We start from the raw sequence: 17936 nt of genomic DNA on the forward strand, positions 1-17936 counted from the left end.
GGTTGGTCTTGTGAGGTTTCATTATCTGGCTAGGCTTTTGAAGGTCATGTTCAAAATCTAAATCTCCACAAATAAATTTAGGATTAGAAGGTGAGAAATGACCCATTTTGTTTTATTTTATTAATGTTTATTTCTAGGCCACAGCTTGAAAATCAAAGGTATTTAGCTGAGTCACAGATATCGTGGCTTTACTAAGCGGTTTGTTCATCTCTCTTCACTTAATTTTCTTTTAAATTGCTATGTATTTGAGAGTAGCCAGACCAGCAGTGAACAGGGGAGATCTGGTACAGGGGAAGAAAAGAAAAAACTGCTGGCTAGCACCTGTAGGGGGTGACACCACTTATGAGACACATGTCTTGAGGCATTTCAAATGATTCTTGGCAGGTGTATCATAACCAGATCCTCAGCCTATGCCAGGGTACCTGGCCGTTGTAATTAAAGTTACATTATAAAAAGCTCCTGCTGTTTCCTTCTTCTGAAAAATGCTGACAGAGGTTTCCTCAGACAACTATGACAGTATTTCCAACACCTCTGCATTTGCTATTCCTGTGGCTGCAAACAACAGCATCCACCTTTACATTAGTTACAATGCAAATTAGGGAGGCAGTGAGATGCAACCATCATAATTATAGAGGAGACAGGACTTTGTGCTTTTGGGTCAGGGGTCAGGGGTCAGCCTCTGTGGAAAGCGACAAGAAACAGCAAAGCTATTTAGTTAGCTTTTTAAAACTCAAAAGAGAAAGCACTTTTCTGAACTAGGAAGAATCTCAGACTATAATATCCTGAGTAAGGACAAAGGTCGCTAAAGCTTAGGGATATGAGGCTGTCAGTGTGAGATTCAAAGAAGTAATGCAATTTTATTTCACAGAAAATTTTAGGAATCCAGTAAAGAGCTATCTATCTGGAATGGTTAAATCCCTGGAAATAGAGGAATAAATTAAAATGACTTCTTGAAGACTTGCAGTCATATAATTATAAATGATAAATGTGTGTAATAATGCTTTAGTACTCTATATCTAAATTTAATACTCCTAAGAACTAACAATAGTGACAAAAGATAGCAGCTGCTTTACAGATCAAAATACCAGCTTCCCCTTCACTAGAAGACAATATTAGATACTTTTCTTTAAGTGCAGATGAGATACCTAAGGAAACGTGAAGCTAATAGCAAATATTATAACTAGGTAGGAAAAGCACACTGAAACTGAAATATTATAAGTAGGCAGGAAAGAGCACTGAAATTTTGTCTTACATATTCTGTCTACCCTCTTCAGTCTTGACATGCCAGCCTACGTAACTTTGGTGAGATTGTCTGCAGACTTATTTTAACTACAGGCTCACAAAATCTCGCCATAAAGGGAATCATCTCAAATTGTCTAACACAAGCTAGTTACCATCAGATTAAGTTGCTTTAAATAAAAAATGTTTTCATTTAAATAACTAAAACTGCAACACTTCTCCTCTTTCCATTTGCTTATAAAACCCCTTTCTGTGGTCATTCATTCATTTATTCTCACCAAAATGTTTATTGAGTTATTTGCCCTGTGCCAGAGACAGATCAAGGTACTGGACATACAAAAGTGAATAAGCCAGACTCAGTTTCCCTCCCCTATAAAATGCAGTTTAGTCAAGAAGTCACATAATAAATAAACAAATCAATAAATAAGTAGGAGGTATAAAAATGAACAAATCAGAACTGCTCTAGGATACTGTCATTCAAAAGTGTATACACACAATTCTGTAGTAAATAAGCAATAAAGCCTTGTGCAAAAACACCACAGAAGAGTTTAAAAAGGATGGCCTTTGACATTTGACTTTCTTAGACATGAAGTACTTTCCCATGCCTATGTCCTGAATGGTAATGCCTAGGTTTTCTTCTAGGGTTGTTATGGTTTTAGGTCTAACGTTTAAGTCTTTAATCAATCTTGAATTGATTTTTGTATAAGGTGTAAGGAAGGGATCCAGTTTCAGCTCTCTACATATGGCTAGCCAGTTTTCCCAGCACCATTTATTAAATAGGGAATCCTTTCCCCATTGCTTGCTTTTGTCAGGTTTGTCAAAGATCAGATGGTTGTAGATATGCGGCGTTATTTCTGAGGGCTCTGTTCTGTTCCATTGATCTATATCTCTGTTTTGGTACCAGTACCATGCTGTTTTGGTTACCGTAGCCTTGTAGTATAGTTTGAAGTCAGGTAGTGTGATGCCTCCAGCTTTGTTCTTTTGGCTTAGGATTGACTTGGCGATGTGGGCTCTTTTTTGGTTCCAAATGAACTTTAAAGTAGTTTTTTCCAATTCTGTGAAGAAAGTCATTGGTAGCTTGATGGGGATGGCACTGAATCTGTAAATTACCTTGGGCAGTATGGCCATTTTCACGATATTGATTCTTCCTACCCGTGAGTATGGAATGTTCTTCCATTTGTTTGTATCCTCTTTTATTTCCTTGAGCAGTGGTTTGTAGTTCTCCTTGAAGAGGTCCTTCACGTCCCTTGTAAGTTGGATTCCTAGGTGTTTTTTTCTCTTTGAAGCAATTATGAATGGGAGATTGCTCATGATTTGGCTCTCTGTTTGTCTGTTGTTGGTGTATAAGAATGCTTGTGATTTTTGTACAATGATTTTGTATCCTGAGACTTTGCTGAAGTTGCTTATCAGCTTAAGGAGATTTTGGGCTGAGACAATGGGGTTTCTAGATATACAATCATGTCATCTGCAAACAGGGACAATTTGACTTCCTCTTTTCCTAATTGAATACCCTTTATTTCCTTCTCCTGCCTTCATGAGCAGGATCCTGTGACAGGAATATTCAGTTTTATAATAAAGAATACAAATTTAGGCTTCTGGAAGTTAGCATACTTTTACCCTATAGAGTTTTAAGAGTTTTAAGCTTTATAGAGTTTTAAGCTTTTCCTCCACCATATCTGGGTCTCTTTTGACTTAGAGCCCCTGGGGCACCCTGCTGTCTTCAAAGACTGTTCATCATAACTATACATCATTTGGAGGGGAGACTAAAATTCTAAATATTATTGGAGGGATGATACATTAAAAAGGACAGAAAATATCAAGTGTTTGCAAGGATATGGAGTAACTGGAGCTTCATACTCTGCTAGGAGTGTAGTGTACAACCACTTTGGAAGATTGATTGGCAGAATATTGACATATCCTATGATCTACCAATTTCACCTTTAGTAATACACACAACAAAAAAGAGCATATATGTTCAAGAAAAGACAGATACTAGAATTTTTGTCAGATGAGTAAGTACAGGAAATAAGAAAAAGACAAAAGAATTTTTGTAGCAGGATTGTGTGTAATAGCTAAAGGCTATAAACCTCTCAAATGTCCATCAACTGCGGAATGGATAAATTGTGATAAATTCACAAAATACAACACTACTCAGCAATCAGAAGGAAGAAACTATAACTACAAGCAACAATATGGGTAAATATCACAGATGTAATATTGAGCAAAAACATCAAGGCACACAAAAAAAGCTAATATAATATGATTCTACTTATATGAAACAGAAAAGCAGGGAATAAGAATGCCAAGAGAAAAGAGAAAAGTGGTTACATCTGGGGTCATTGTAACTGGAGGAAAGAAAACAAAAGTTTTCTAGGTCAGTGTTACTATTATTTTACTTTATCTGGAAGCTGGTTACATTGACATTCATTTAAGGAACATCATCCATATGCGCACTTACATATAACATAAAAGTTTCGTATGCATCAATAAAATATTTCAAGTGAATATTTTTATTAAAAAAATACTAAGAAGCATTAGTATTCCTAGGTCTCCTGGTCTGTCCTAAGAGTTAATACCCTTGGGCCAGCCTGAACCTCATGATAATCTGCATTCTTCTTCCTACCCTCTGTGAACACCAACCAATTTTCGGATAATTTGACAAGTTTTTCTTTGTTATTGTCCTTTCTTTATCCTCACCATACTTCATGCATTCACTTTAAAGTCACATTGTGTAACGACTTACAACTAAAAATCCATTATTTTAATTGACAAGTTTTGATAGCAGATTGCAGCATGTTGCTATTTCTGCTACTGGCTCAGCAGACAGGAGCACTTCGAGGGCTGTATTAATAGTAGTTTTAGAAATAGCACGTGAGAAACTCTACTTCTAGGGAATAAATAGTAACTTTGGGATGGAACAACTTTTGGGAATGAGGGGCGAGGGTAAGGTACCATTGCCATCTAAAAGGCCTGCCAATGAAATGAAATTAAATGATGCCTAAAAGCATCTGCAAGCTTGCTTAAAATGGAAAACATTCTCTCATCTCTTTCTCCTTAAGTCCCTTAATGATTTCTCGTGGTGTTTCTCCATCCAACTTTCCTTCTCTTGGATTTGATTTCAAAGGGTGCTCCATGCCATTTCTCTACAGTCCAGCATGGTATTCAAGAGGCCTCCTCCTTGTGTTTGGTAATATTCATTTTAGTAACAAAACTCACAGTATTCTTTTTATTCTAGTAGTTTAACGTTGAATTACAATTTCAACTCTACTTATAAGAATTCCTTTAAGTAGCCTTGTTAAATCACGAATGGAGAAAACTCAGTTTGATGCTATTTTTCAAGCCCTGGATATCCAACCCCCCACTATCCTCTCTGCCTTCTCCATCAGTTTTCCTGTTTTCTCTAGAATAATTAGAAAGGAGTGATTGAACTCCAGTTTCACTTGAGCTGGCATCCTGGGAAGTTCTTCCCTATGAGGCTAAACATCTGCCTAGGTATTTCCATGTTTCGTTCTGGCTGTGATGTGATGCTGTATAAAATAGATGTCCCAGTAAACTTCTTGTTAACAAAACAGCAGCTTGACAGCTGGTATAAGCAGACAACCAGCGCATTAAGAGTTCCAATGTATTCTTAGCTTTTCTGCTCTACTGTGGGAGAAAATCTAGTTATACTGGAGCAATTTGAAGGAAGACTCATATCTGACCATTAACACATACTTACCATCTCTTAATTCTAAGGGGTTTAAAGGTGGTATGATTGAAAACAGCCAGATATTTTGACAACCTGTACCAACATAGCTCATCTTTTGAGACTAAGAACTGGGACCACCTATGTCAACATACTTTGGCTGTTTGTTCTAGGAAGATAAAAACCTTAAACAAATACAATACTTCCCTGTTAGCTTCAAGAAACTTGCAAACCAATTTTTCTAGGCTAACAGTTTGCTTGAGTGCACAAATAGCTCTCCTACTGAGACAACAGATTGCTCACTTGAGCAAACAGCTCTTTTCTACTTATTACAATTGTTAGAAGACTCTTATCTTGCTATATCCACAAATTCTATTTATGCCACAAATTTGTCCAGTCCCAATCAGTTCCCTGCCTTGAAAGACCTGCCTTAATCCACTTGAGCTCAAACCTCCAAACCATGTTTCTACTTCTACTCCTGACTTCCTTCTTCTGATAAACTACTAAGACTTTCTTTCTTTCTTCTTTATTTCTCCCTATGTATCCACCTGTTTATCTGTTGGTCTGTCCATCTATCCATTCATCTGTTCATCTATCAATCCAGCCAGCCAGCCACCTATCTCTCTGTCTATAGATTGATCAGTCAATCGATCAATCTATCTATCTAAATGATGTTCTTTCTTACTACAGTAAATATGACAAATATGGTTTTGTTTGATCAAAGCAAAGTTTTTCTGGTGATCTCCTTGAGAATCTGTAATCAACAAGTGATAAAAAGGAATGTTACTATATTATTGTGGATGGGTTATAAGAATAAAAAGTTGTTATACTAACTATATTGGACACAATATTAATGAATTCCTTTCTTTCTTACATTTTCATCTTATTAGTCATAAATATTTTGGATGTTAAAAATTGTGAGATACATAACTACGCCCAGCTTTTTTAGGGGCTTGATTAAAAAGGAAAGAAACTTTGATGCCATAGAAAGAATCTGAAATCAAAGGATTTGTGAAGGTGGACCTTAATTAGCGTGATTAATCAAAGGATAAATATAACATTATTCAGTTTATTTTTACCATACAATTAGATTACAGAATTCTTAAGAAAATTAAACCTTTCAATAAAAAAGAAGGCAATCCAACCTTAACTGTAAACTTATTTTTAAAATCCTACTCAGACTGAGACAAAAAAAGCAATTTATCCGTCAGGTAAGATACTAATGGCTTAATTTAACCTTCAATAAAGTGTAAAAAAATAACAGAAAGGTATAATAATAAAGCACAATCATTCTGGAAGCAACAAGACTTCAATTACATCTTTCTCCAGGAAACTCCAGGCTGAAGTGGGGGCAAAGTTTAAAGATGATCTCCTGTTCTCACGAATGTCTACATGTAAACCAAGGAGGGAGATATGCAACTCCAGTCAGATATAGTCATCTAGTTCCTTATATATGTGGTGGTTCTAGGGTGCAAGAATGGTTTTGAAGACTTTATACAATTATGATTGAAAAAAATAAAACTTTTATCTAAATATTAACTCACTCAATGAATAGTTCTGGGATTCTTACTCCCTGGTCTAGGGAGCCATGATAGTTGATTATTCTTGAAAAGAGTTACTTTTAAAAACTGGTAGATATTTCAACGTAAAAGTTTGTTACCAGTATAAATGCACAGAGGCTTTAAGGAAAGATAAAACCAATGTGACTAGAAGGAAAAGTATGTTATGCAGAAATTCTATAGCAAAATAACAGAGAAGAAATAGCAAATATGCAACAGCACTAATCGTCAATGCCTTTCCGTCAATCCCATGGCCTTCCAGCAACCATTACTTCCCTTGATCCATAGTTCCCAATCCCCGCAGGGCAAGCTGATGGCTTGACCACACAAATACCTTAAGTCTGGACCTGCCATTATACCATTGAGATTCAGTGAAAATGTTAAAATGATTTCTATTTCAGAATGTCAAATTTACCAAGAAATAAGTTCCTGTGAAAATACTTTTGAAATGACTGAAATAGATCTTTAGGCTCCCAGATAATGTTTTTGTACTAGACCCACTAAGACTCCCATTATATTTTAAAGAGCTAAAAGAATTTAGATTCAAATTGAGTAGGAAAAATTTTTTAGAAATCTCATAGCCAAAATAATAATAATAGGAGTAGGTTACATGCAGAAAATGTAACATGTCTACATTCACAGAAACTCGTTTGAACACATCAGCTCCAAATTTTTTTTTCTTGCAATCAATTTGTTAACTTGCTTAGAGAAATAATTAACTCAGGGCCTCGCTTTGCTTGGGCTATAAAGTTGTGCTTTAATAATGCCTGCATGTTGAAAACTTCTACACACTCAAGTGTGTATACGTTGGTGTATACGTTGCTTCTACTTTTGGTGATGTTTCAGAAGTTACAAAGCAATCTTCAAGGAAAAAAGTCAGGAGTTTAAGGAACAAATGAGATGGTAAAAAATTGCTCTAAAATTTTCCATATGTATTTCTCCTCTACTATCCTTAAAAGCACACACAAACAGTCAAGACCTTTCAAATATCTGCTTTTTTGTACTCATCCCAGCCCACATAGAACATGCTGTTGTTTTGACCCTTTCATGCATGTCCAGCTCACTGTGATTAACTTACATATTTTCTACTGGTTTTCCTGACATTGGTCGTGAATTCACATCAACCCCCACTTGATATGATGGTTGAGTGAGAGTCAAAAAGACAATATGTAGTCAAGGGTCCCATCCACAACCTTGGAATCATTAGCTCATGTGTGACAGATCACACATATCCACATGGAGAAATAAAGAGGTAATATCTGCCTGAGCTTTCTCTTTTATAGGAGGTAAACTATTTTAAAACATAGTATTACTCTTTATCACTTTTCTCTACTTTGAAATCTCTGAGACATTCTACTGCTTCTGCTGGACAAATAAAATATGCTGCTTCCAAGAACATAGACTAAACACAGATTGTGATCCTTAGCTGTCTCTTTCTCACCCTATCTTTACATCCCATAGTTTCTCTTTCTTCAATTCAAACAATTAACAACAACAAAAAAACTAAAACACAATACCCAGTAGAAGTTTACAGTTACTTTTATAGCTTTGTTTCTTTTTAAATGTAATTCTTAGGTCAACGTCCACATTTTTCCATGTACAGTGCAAAGATGCTATCAGACAAGGCATTTTGGTGCGAATCCCAAGTGTCTCCCACATCCAGTGCAGAGCCACATTTTTCTTGACCTTAAAAATTTTGATTGTTTATGCAAGGGTTTGTTTCTGGGCTCTCTGCCCCATGACATTGTTCTATGTGTCTGTCTCATGGCCAGTAACACACCATTTTGATTACTGTAGCTTTGTAATAAGCTTTAAAAGTGCTGGTCCATCAACTTTTTTCTTCAAGATTATTGTGGCCATTTGGAGTCCCTTGGGATTCCATATGAAATTTAAGAGTCTTCTTTTTTTTTTTTCACCTCTAGCATTGGATTTCTGGAATTTCTATTTCTAAAATTTTTCTACTTCTAGAATTTCAACATTATTGATATTTTGATAGTTACTGCATTACATTCACAGATTACTTTGGGTCATCTTAACAATAATAAGTCTTCCAGGCCATGAACATGAAACGCCTTTCCATTCATGTCTTTAATCTCTTTCAGCAATATTTTATAGTTTTTGGTGTACAATTATTTTGTCTCCTCGGTCAAGTTAATTCTTAAGTATTTTATTCATTTGATGCTATTGTAAATGAAATTGATTTCTAAATTTCCTTTTTGAATGGTTCATTGTTCATATATAGAAATGCAGCTGATATGTGTGTTGATTTTGAATTCTGCTACTTTGCTCAGTTTATTAGCTCTAACTTTTTTTGTGGAATCTTTGGGGTTTTGTAAGATTATATCATCTGTGAATGGAGGTAATTTTACTTTCTTTCCACTTTGGATCTCTTTTTTTTTTTTTTTTCCTTTTCTTTCCTAATTGTTTTGGCTATAACTTCCAGTGCTTTTTTTCTTTTTTTTTTTTTTTTTAGTAGAACAGTACAAATGGCATCCTTTCCTAGTTCCTAAATTTATGGAAAAATATTTAGCTTTTACCACTGAGTATGGTACTAGCTGTGTGTTTTGCGCATATGTCCTTTATAACACTAAATAAGTTTCTGTACCTAGTTTATTAAGTGTATTATGGAAGAGTTTAGAATTTTGTCAACTGTTATTTCTGCATCAATTGAAATAATAATATGATTTTTCCATTTCATTCTGTTAATGTGATGTATTACATCAATTGATTTCATATTTGAACCATCCATGCTTTACAACAATAAATCCCACTTGGTCATTATGTGTAATCCTTTTAATATGCTACAGAATTCAGTTTGCTAGTATTTTGTTAAATTTTTTTGACTCAATATTCATAAGGGGTATGGGACTCCCATAACACATATGCTGGTCTGCTTGATTATGTTCCACAAGTCCTTTAGCATCTGTTCATTTTGCTTCATTCTTTTATTTCTGCTCTTCAGATATGATCATTTCAATTACCTAATCTTTGAGTTTGTTAATTCTTTATTCTGCCTTCTCAAATCTGCTTTGAATCTTTGAATTCCTCAACTTTTTATTTCTGTTAATGTGATTTTTAGTTCCAGAATTTATGTTTGGTTCCTTTTTATAATTTTTATCTTTTTTTACTCATATTCTCATTTTGTTCATACATTAATTTTCTGATTTCCTTTAGTTCTTTGTCCACGTTTTCCTTTAGGTCTTTTGGCATATTTAAGAGAGTTGTTTTAAGGTCTTATCTAGTAAATCCAATACCTAGGATCCCTCAGGGACTGTTTCTGTCAGAATCAACATTTTGCTCTTTTGAATGAGTCATATTTTCCCATTTCTTTTCATGTCTTGTCATTTATTGCTGAAAACTAGGCATTTGACCATTATAATGTAGCAACTGTGGGAATTAAGTTATCTTCCTTCTCCAGGATTTGCTGAGGGGTTTTGTTTTTCTTTTTTGTTTTCTTTGTTTTTGACTGTCAAAGGCTATAGTGATCTTCCTGTTTTGAGCCTTTTCCAGAAAATTTTTGCAAAGACTGTTAGTTTTAATGTGAAGTTTTTCCTTTAGCTCATGTTAATAGTTTGACAAAGATTTCCTTGCTTGAACGTTAGGAGAAAAAAAAAAGGAGGAGGAGAAAAAAAGAAAGAAAATCTCTTTTGGTCTTTGTGGATTGCCTCTCTATCAGGGTACTTCTTTAATACTTAGCTAGGCTTCTCTGAACCTAGGAATCAACCTGAAGTGAAAGCTTCAATTCTTCTCAGGTCTTTTCTGAGTATGCATGTTACCCCGGGCATGTACATAGCTGTATTAGTCAGGGTTCTCTAGAAGACAGAACTAATGGAACAGATATATATATAAGGGGGAGTTTATTAAGTATTAATTCACATAATCACAAGGTCCCACAATATGCAATCTGCAGACTGAGGAGCAAGGAGAGCCAGTCCGAGTTTCAAAACTGAAGAACTTAGAGTCTGCTGTTCCAGGGCAGGAAGCATCCAGTACGGGAGAAATATGTAGGCTGGGAGGCTAAGCCAGTCTCTCTTTTCACATTTTTCTGCCTGCTTATATTCTAGCCATGCTGGCAGCTGATTAGACTGTGCACACCCAGATTAAGGATGGGTCTGCCCTTCCCAGCTCACTGACTCAAATGTTAATATCCTTTAGCAACACCCTCACAGACACACCCAGGATTAATACTTTGTATCCTTCAATCCAGTCAAGTTGACACTCAGTATTAACCATCGCAAGTCCACCGCTTGTCAACTTGAACCCATACACATCTCCTGACATCATCATAATCTTCAAATAAAGACAATAAAGTCATAATTATACCTAACATAATACAGCTATCCTTCATATGACCAGAAACGCACCAATCCCCAACCCAAATACTATTACATAAAGTTAACCATACTTAAATGCTGATATGAAGTCAATAAATCGTATGTCACATCATAAAGAAGAAAGGAAATAAAAGGAAGATATTTTCTTAGTACAAGGGTATACATGCACAAAAACATGTTTTTAACAAAAGAAGAAGGAAATACGATAATTACAGTCCTCATTTCTGCAGCTGGTCACATAATCATAGCTGGTATTGATGACTATCTTCTTCTATTACCCATTCTGTATTCCCTTTGCCTTCAGCAAGCACCTCAGCAGGTCATGGTGATTTTCCTGGTGGAGTGACCCAAACCTTCATTCCTGAAGGGTCTGGGTCATTTATATTCCTGCCTGGATTGGGCTGTTGTAGTTTCCCATTGACTTTAATCGCAGGGCATGGTAATACTAAGAGACGCCCTAATGGATCTCCTATAGTCCATGCATACTCTTCCTTACCTTCATTGTAGAATAGTAGACTGATTTAATCTTGATAGTCTGGGTCAATCACCTCAGCCAACACTGTAACTCTCTTCTTAACCTGTTGACTTAAAGGGAGAAGGAGCCCAAAGTGTCCAGGAGGCCATCTGACCTTCCAGTTTAATGGAATCATTGTTGCATCTCCTGGTGGCAGTGTTCCTCCCTCTGGAACTAAGACCTCTAGGCCAGCAGAACGTAATTTCGCAGGAACAGGAAGCAAAAATTTTGCTAGTGGATCATGAGGGGTGATGGTGAGTGGTGCCACTTCCACTTCCACCCCTTGCTTCCTGGACCCCTGAATCCTGGCTGTGGGAGAAACAGTCCCATATATTGGATGCTGATTCACAGCATACATGGCCTTATGGAGAACTGTGCCCGAGCCCTGCAAAGTACTGTCACCTAATTGGCATTGTAATTGTGACTTCAAAAGGCCATTCCACCGTTCTAGCAATCCATCTGCTTCAGGATCATGGGGAACATGATAAGGCCAGTGAATTCCATTAGCATGGGTCCACTGCCACACTTCTTTAGCCATAAAGTGAGTGCCTTGGTCAGAGGCAATGTTGTGTGGAATAGCATGATGGTGGATGAAGCATTCCATGAATCCATGGATGGTAGTCTAGGCAGAAGCGTTGCATGCAACATTTAGGCATGCAACAGATAGGCAAACCCATGCCAGGAGTAACTGTCTATTCCAGTGATGACAAACTTCTGCCCTTTCCATGATAGAAGAGGTCCAGTATAATCAACCTGCCACCAGGCAGCTGGCTGATAACCCTGAGGAATGGTGCCACATCGAGGGTTCAGTGTTGCTCTCTGCTGCTGGCAAACTGGGCACTCAGCAGTGGCCATACCCAGGTCAGCCTTGGTGAGTAGAAGTCCATGTTGCTGAGTCCATGTGTAACCTCCATCCCTGCCACCCTGGCCATTTTTTTCATGGGGCCATTGGAAGATGACAGGGGTGGCTGGGGAAACAGGCTGAGTGGTGTCCACAGAACGAGTCATTCTATCCACTTGATTATTTAAATTCTCCTCTGCCGATGTCACCCGTTGGTGAGCACTCACAGGAGATACAAATATCTTTACAGTTTTTGATCACTCAGAGAGGTCCATCCGCACACCTCCTCACCAAATTTCTTTGTCACCAATTTTTCTATCATGCTTCTTTGAAATCCCTGACCACCCAGCCAAACCATTGGCTACAGCCAATCAATCAGTATATAACTGTACATCTGGCCATTTCTCCTTCTATGTAAAATGAATGACCAGGTGCACTGCTCAACTTCTGCCCACTGGGAAGATTTCACTTCACACTATCCTTCAATGATATCCTAGAAAGGGGACAGATGCAGTGGCTTGTGCCTGTAATCCCAGCACTTTGGGAGGCTGAGGTGGACAGATCACAAGGTCAGGAGTTCGAGATCAGCCTGGCCAATATGGTGAAACCCCGTCTCTACTAAAAATACAAAAATTAGCCGGCATGGCCAGGCGTGGGGCTCACGCCTGTAATCCCAGCACTCTGGCAGGCCGAGGCAAGGCAGATCATCTGAGGTCAAGAGTTTGAGATCAGCCTGGCCTCCAACATGTTTAAACCCTGTCTCTACTAAAAATACAAAAATTAGCCTGGCGTCGTGGCAGGCACCTGTGCTCCCAGCTACTCGGGAGGCTGAGGCAGGAGAATCCCCAGAACCTGGGAGGTGGAGGTTGCAGTGAGCCGAGATCATGCCACTGCACTGCAGTCTGGGTGACAGAGCCAGACTCCATCTCAAAAAAAAAAAAAAGAAAAAAGAAAGAGGGCTATAGTGCTACAGCTGTCCACTTTCAGGTGGTGCCTGCATATCATGCAGAACCATCTGGGAACCCGGCCCTAGTCTTCTCTTCCTCTGTCAACTGATCATATGGAACTCCCCATGAGGCCATTGGTGCAGGCTGGGGAAAGAAGGCAGGATGGAAGGAGGAGTTGAGACCATGGGCATTTAAGCCACTTGCTCATGTAACTTACTTGTGCCTTCAGGAGCTGCTCCAGCCCGATCGCGTATATACCACTTCCATTTGATAATGGAATGTTGCTGTGCATGACCCACTTTATGGCTAGATGGGTTAGAAAGCACTCAGTTCATGACAGGCAGTTCAGGTCACATGGTGACTTCATGACCCACAGTCAAACGTTCAGTTTCCACCAAATCCCAGTAACGTGGCAAGAGCTGTCACTCAAAAGGAGACTAGTTATCTGCAGAAGAGGGCACGGTCTTGCTCCAAAATCCTAGAGGCCTCTGCTGTGATTCACCTATAGGGGTCTGCCAAGGGCTCCAAACAGCATTTTTATATGAGACTGACACCTCAAGCACCATTGGATCTGCTGGGTTGAATGGCCCAAGTGGCAGCGCAGCTTGCACAGTAGCCTGGACCTGTTGCAGTGCCTTCTCCTGTTCTGGACCCCACTCAAAACTGGCAGCCTTTCAGGTCACTCGATAAATGGGCTGGAGTAACACACTCAAAATCCAAATAGGCCTACTAGGCATTGTGCCTCCATCTTGGTTGTAGGAGGGTCCAAATGCAGCAACTTATCCTTCACCTTAGAAGGAATATCTCGACCAGCCCCACACCACTGGACCCCTAGAAATTTTACTGAGGTAGGGGTGCCCAGAATTTTAGTCAGATGTATCTCCCATCCTCTGGCATGCAAATGTCTCTCTAGTAAGTCCAGTGTGTTTGCTACTTCTTGCTCACTAGATCCAATCAGCATAATGTCATCAATGTAAAGAACCAGTGTGATTATCTTGCAGAAATGAAAAGCAATCAAGGTCTCTCCTAACAAGATTATGACACCAATCTGGAGAGTTGATACATCCCTGAGGTGGGGCAATAAAGGTATATTGCTGGCCTTGCCAGCTGAAGGCAAATTGCTTCCAGCATCCCATATGGGCAGGAATGGAGATAAAAGGCATTTGCCAAGTCAGTGGCTGCATACCAGGTACCAGGAGATGTGTTAATTCACTCAAGCAATGAAACCATATCTGGTACAGCAGCTGCAATTGAAGTCACCACTTGGTTACACTTACAATAATCCACTGTCATTCTCCAAGATCCATCCGTCTTCTGCACAGGCCAAATGGGAGAACTGAACGGGGATGTGGGGAGAATCACCACCCCTGCATTTCTAGTTCTTAATGGTAGCACTAATCTGTCCAGTCCCTCTAGGGATGCAATATCGTTTTTGATTTACTATTTTTCTAGGTAGAGGCAGCTCTAATGGCTTCCATTTGGCCTTTCCCACCATTATAGCCCTCATCCTACCAGCCAGGGAGCAAATGTGGGGCTTGTGACAGCTGTGAAGTATGTCCATGTCAATTATGCATTCTGGCACTGGGAAAATGACCACATGATGAGTCCAGGGACCCACTGGACCCACTGTAAATCAGACCTCAGTTAAAACTACATTATTTACTGGACTTCCATAAGCCCCTACTTTAACTGGAGGACCACAATGACGTTTGGGGTCCCCTAGGATCAATGTTAGCTCAGAGCCAGGGTCCAGTAGTCCCTGAAAGTTCTGATCATTCCCCTTTCCTCAATGCAGTTACCCTGGTAAAAGGCCAGAGGTCTCCTTGGGGAAGGATGGGAGAAAGATTCACTGCATAAATTGTTGGTAATGTATTGGGGTCCTTCCTCAAGAGGACCAGCCTCCCCATTCATTCAAGGGGTTCTGGGTCTGTAAACTGGCTCAATTCTGGAAATTGAGGGGCCATGATTCTCTGTTTATATAATTTCAATTAGTCTTTTGTCCATTTGACCTAGACGTTTTCTGCTTGTATAAATTAAGAAAGAATGCAGTAGGCTTCCTATCAATTTCACTTCTAGGAATATCATGATAAATGAGCCAATGCCAGAGCTCTACACGAGTCAGACTATTCTGATTGCTGCTTTGCCTCTGCTGTCCATTATGGTAGCTTCGCCAACCTTACTTTTGATGGTTGAGTGCCGCCACTTGGCCCCTGCCACTTCAAGATCCAATTATTCCCATTGCATTTAAATTTTGTAGTTGAGTGTCTGCAGTTTCCACTGTTAGATCTGACATACAGAGTAGAGCAAATACAGGGCTCTTCAAAGACTCAGGTGCTGCCCTCACAAATCTGTTTCACAAGGCATCAGTCAAGGGTATATCTTCTGGACCCTCCCAGCTGGGATGAATAGGTCTAAAGTGACTAATTCACTCCACCATCTAAATCTCCCTAAGTCTTTGGATCCCTTCTTCTATATTAAACCAAGGGAGATCAGGCATTTCCAGCTCGCTCACGGTGGACCATTTTTTAATTCATATTTCAGCTAACCAAGCAAATAAACCATTAGAACTTTTTTTAACTCCCAAGCTGCAGCATTAAATGCAGAGTCCCTAGTTAGTGGGCCCAAATCAATAAATTTAGCCTGATCCAACTCTGTGTTCCTTCTACCATCATCTCACACCCTTAATATCCATTCCCATGCCTGTTCTCCAGATTTCTGTTTATATAAATAAGAAAACTCAAGCAGCTTTTTTCTAGTGTAGGCACACCTCCTCATGGGTCACACTCCCAACCTCACCTCTAAGGGCCCACCTAGGACTTTAGTCTAGTTATAGGTCTAGAAGTAAACAGGGGTGTTAGGGATGGCTCCTGAGGAGAATCAGCATTATCTTGCCTAGCAACTGCCTCAGGGGAGGCCATCACTGTTGCCTCAGGTGGCACAAGATTTATCTCCTCAGACAAAGGTGGAAAGGATGATGGCAGCATGGGTCGGGGAGGGGATTTTGCCACTAATGGGGGTGGGGAAGCTGTTTCTTCTGGCAAAAAAATTTCATCACAGTTTACAAACTCAGCATCCCCAGCTTCATCAGGGTCCTCCCACATGACCCCATTCCAAGTTGTAGGGTCCCATTCTTTTCCAATCAATGCCCTCACTTTAACAGTAGACACTTGGTGAGGCTGTGCATGCACCTTTTGTTTCAGGTGAGACACTTGCATCATAAGAGAATATCCCTGCTTTTCCACCATTTCAGCTTTTTCTCTACAGGTGATAAGACTCTCACTCAGGGCAATCTTAGCAGATTTGAAGCTCAGTGTCTGCTTCTGAAACTGGGAGAAAGAATCCCTGAGTTCATAATTTTCTTTCATCACTTTGCCCACAGAACTTTAGGAGCAAACAACCAGCTTCACTGTGCTCCTCAGTTCTCCATATATGGTCAAAGGTATTACGTGTAGAGTCACTAAACTCCTTGCCTCTCATAAGCGATGAATCAGGTTCAGGAGTGTCAAATGCAGTTATTTTGCCTAACTCTTTAAACAGTTCACGCCAAGGACTATTGGTGTTCTCCATACTATTAGAAGTAGACTCCTTAGGATTTTTGGGTCTAATAATATTAAGCAGCCAACTCCAGAAACCCCAAAACCAACAAAAGAATGCCATCCGTAATATTCTGTTCCTCTACAACCACTCCTGGTATCAAAATCTGTGTTAAATACTCAGGATTCTCTAGAGGGACAGAACTAATGGAAGATATATAGTCCATTAGTTTACATTTTTAAAAATTATACTTTAAGTTCTAGGGTACATGTACACAACGTGCAGGTGTGTTACATAGACATACATGTGCCATGTTGGTTGGCTGCATCCATCAACTCATCATTTACATTAGGTATTTCTCCTAATGCCATCCCTCCCCCGGCCCCCACCCCATGACAAGCCCCAGTGTGTGATGTTCCCCACCCTATGTCCAAGTGTTCTCATTGTTCAACTCCCACCAATAAGTGAGAGCGTGCAGTGTTTGGTTTTTTGTCCTTGCGATAGCTTGCTGAGAATGATGGTTTCCAGCTTCATCCATGTCTATGCAAAGGACATGAACTCATCCTTTTTTATGGCTGCATAGTATTCCATGGTGTATATGTGCCACATTTTCTTAATCTATTCTATCATTGATGGACATATGGGTTGGTTCCAAGTCTTTGCTATTGTGAATAGTGCCACAATAAACATATGTTTGCATGTGTCTTTATAGTAGCATGATTTATAATTCTTTGGGTATATACCCAGTAATGGCATGGCTGGGTCAAATGACATTTCTAGTTCTAGATCCTTGAGGAATCGCCACACTGTCTTCCACAATGGTTGAGCTAGGTTACAGTCCCACCAACAGTGTAAAAGCGTTTCTATTTCTCCACATCCTCTCTAGCACCTGTTGTTTCCTGACTTTTTAATGATCACCATTCTAACTGGTGTGAGATGGTATCTCATTGTGGTTTTGATTTGCATTTCTCTGATGACCAGTGAAGATGAGCATTTTTTCATGTGTCTGTTGGCTGCATAAATGTCTTCTTTTGAGAAGTGTCTGTTCATATCCTTTGCCCACTTTTTGATGGGGTTGTTTTCTTGTAAATTTGTTTAAGTTCTTTGTAAATTCTGGATATTAGCCCTTTGTCAGATGGGTAGATTGCAAAAATTTTCTCCCATTCTGTATGTTGCCTGTTCACTCTGATGGCAGTTTCTTTTGCTGTGCAGAAGCTCTTTAGTTTAATTAGATCCCATTTGTCAATTTTGGCTTTTGTTGCAATTGCTTTTGGTGTTTTAGT

General features: G+C 39.2%; 1 pseudogene; it reads right to left on the reverse strand.

Moving 5' to 3' along the window:
• Positions 1 to 11026: 11026 nt before the first annotated feature.
• LOC129048506 (uncharacterized) lies at positions 11027 to 14969 on the reverse strand (annotated as a pseudogene).
• Between the last annotated feature and the right edge of the window lie 2967 nt (positions 14970 to 17936).

This window comes from Pongo abelii, chromosome 8 (assembly GCF_028885655.2).
Source record: "Pongo abelii isolate AG06213 chromosome 8, NHGRI_mPonAbe1-v2.0_pri, whole genome shotgun sequence".
NCBI classification, from domain to species: domain Eukaryota; kingdom Metazoa; phylum Chordata; class Mammalia; order Primates; family Hominidae; genus Pongo; species Pongo abelii.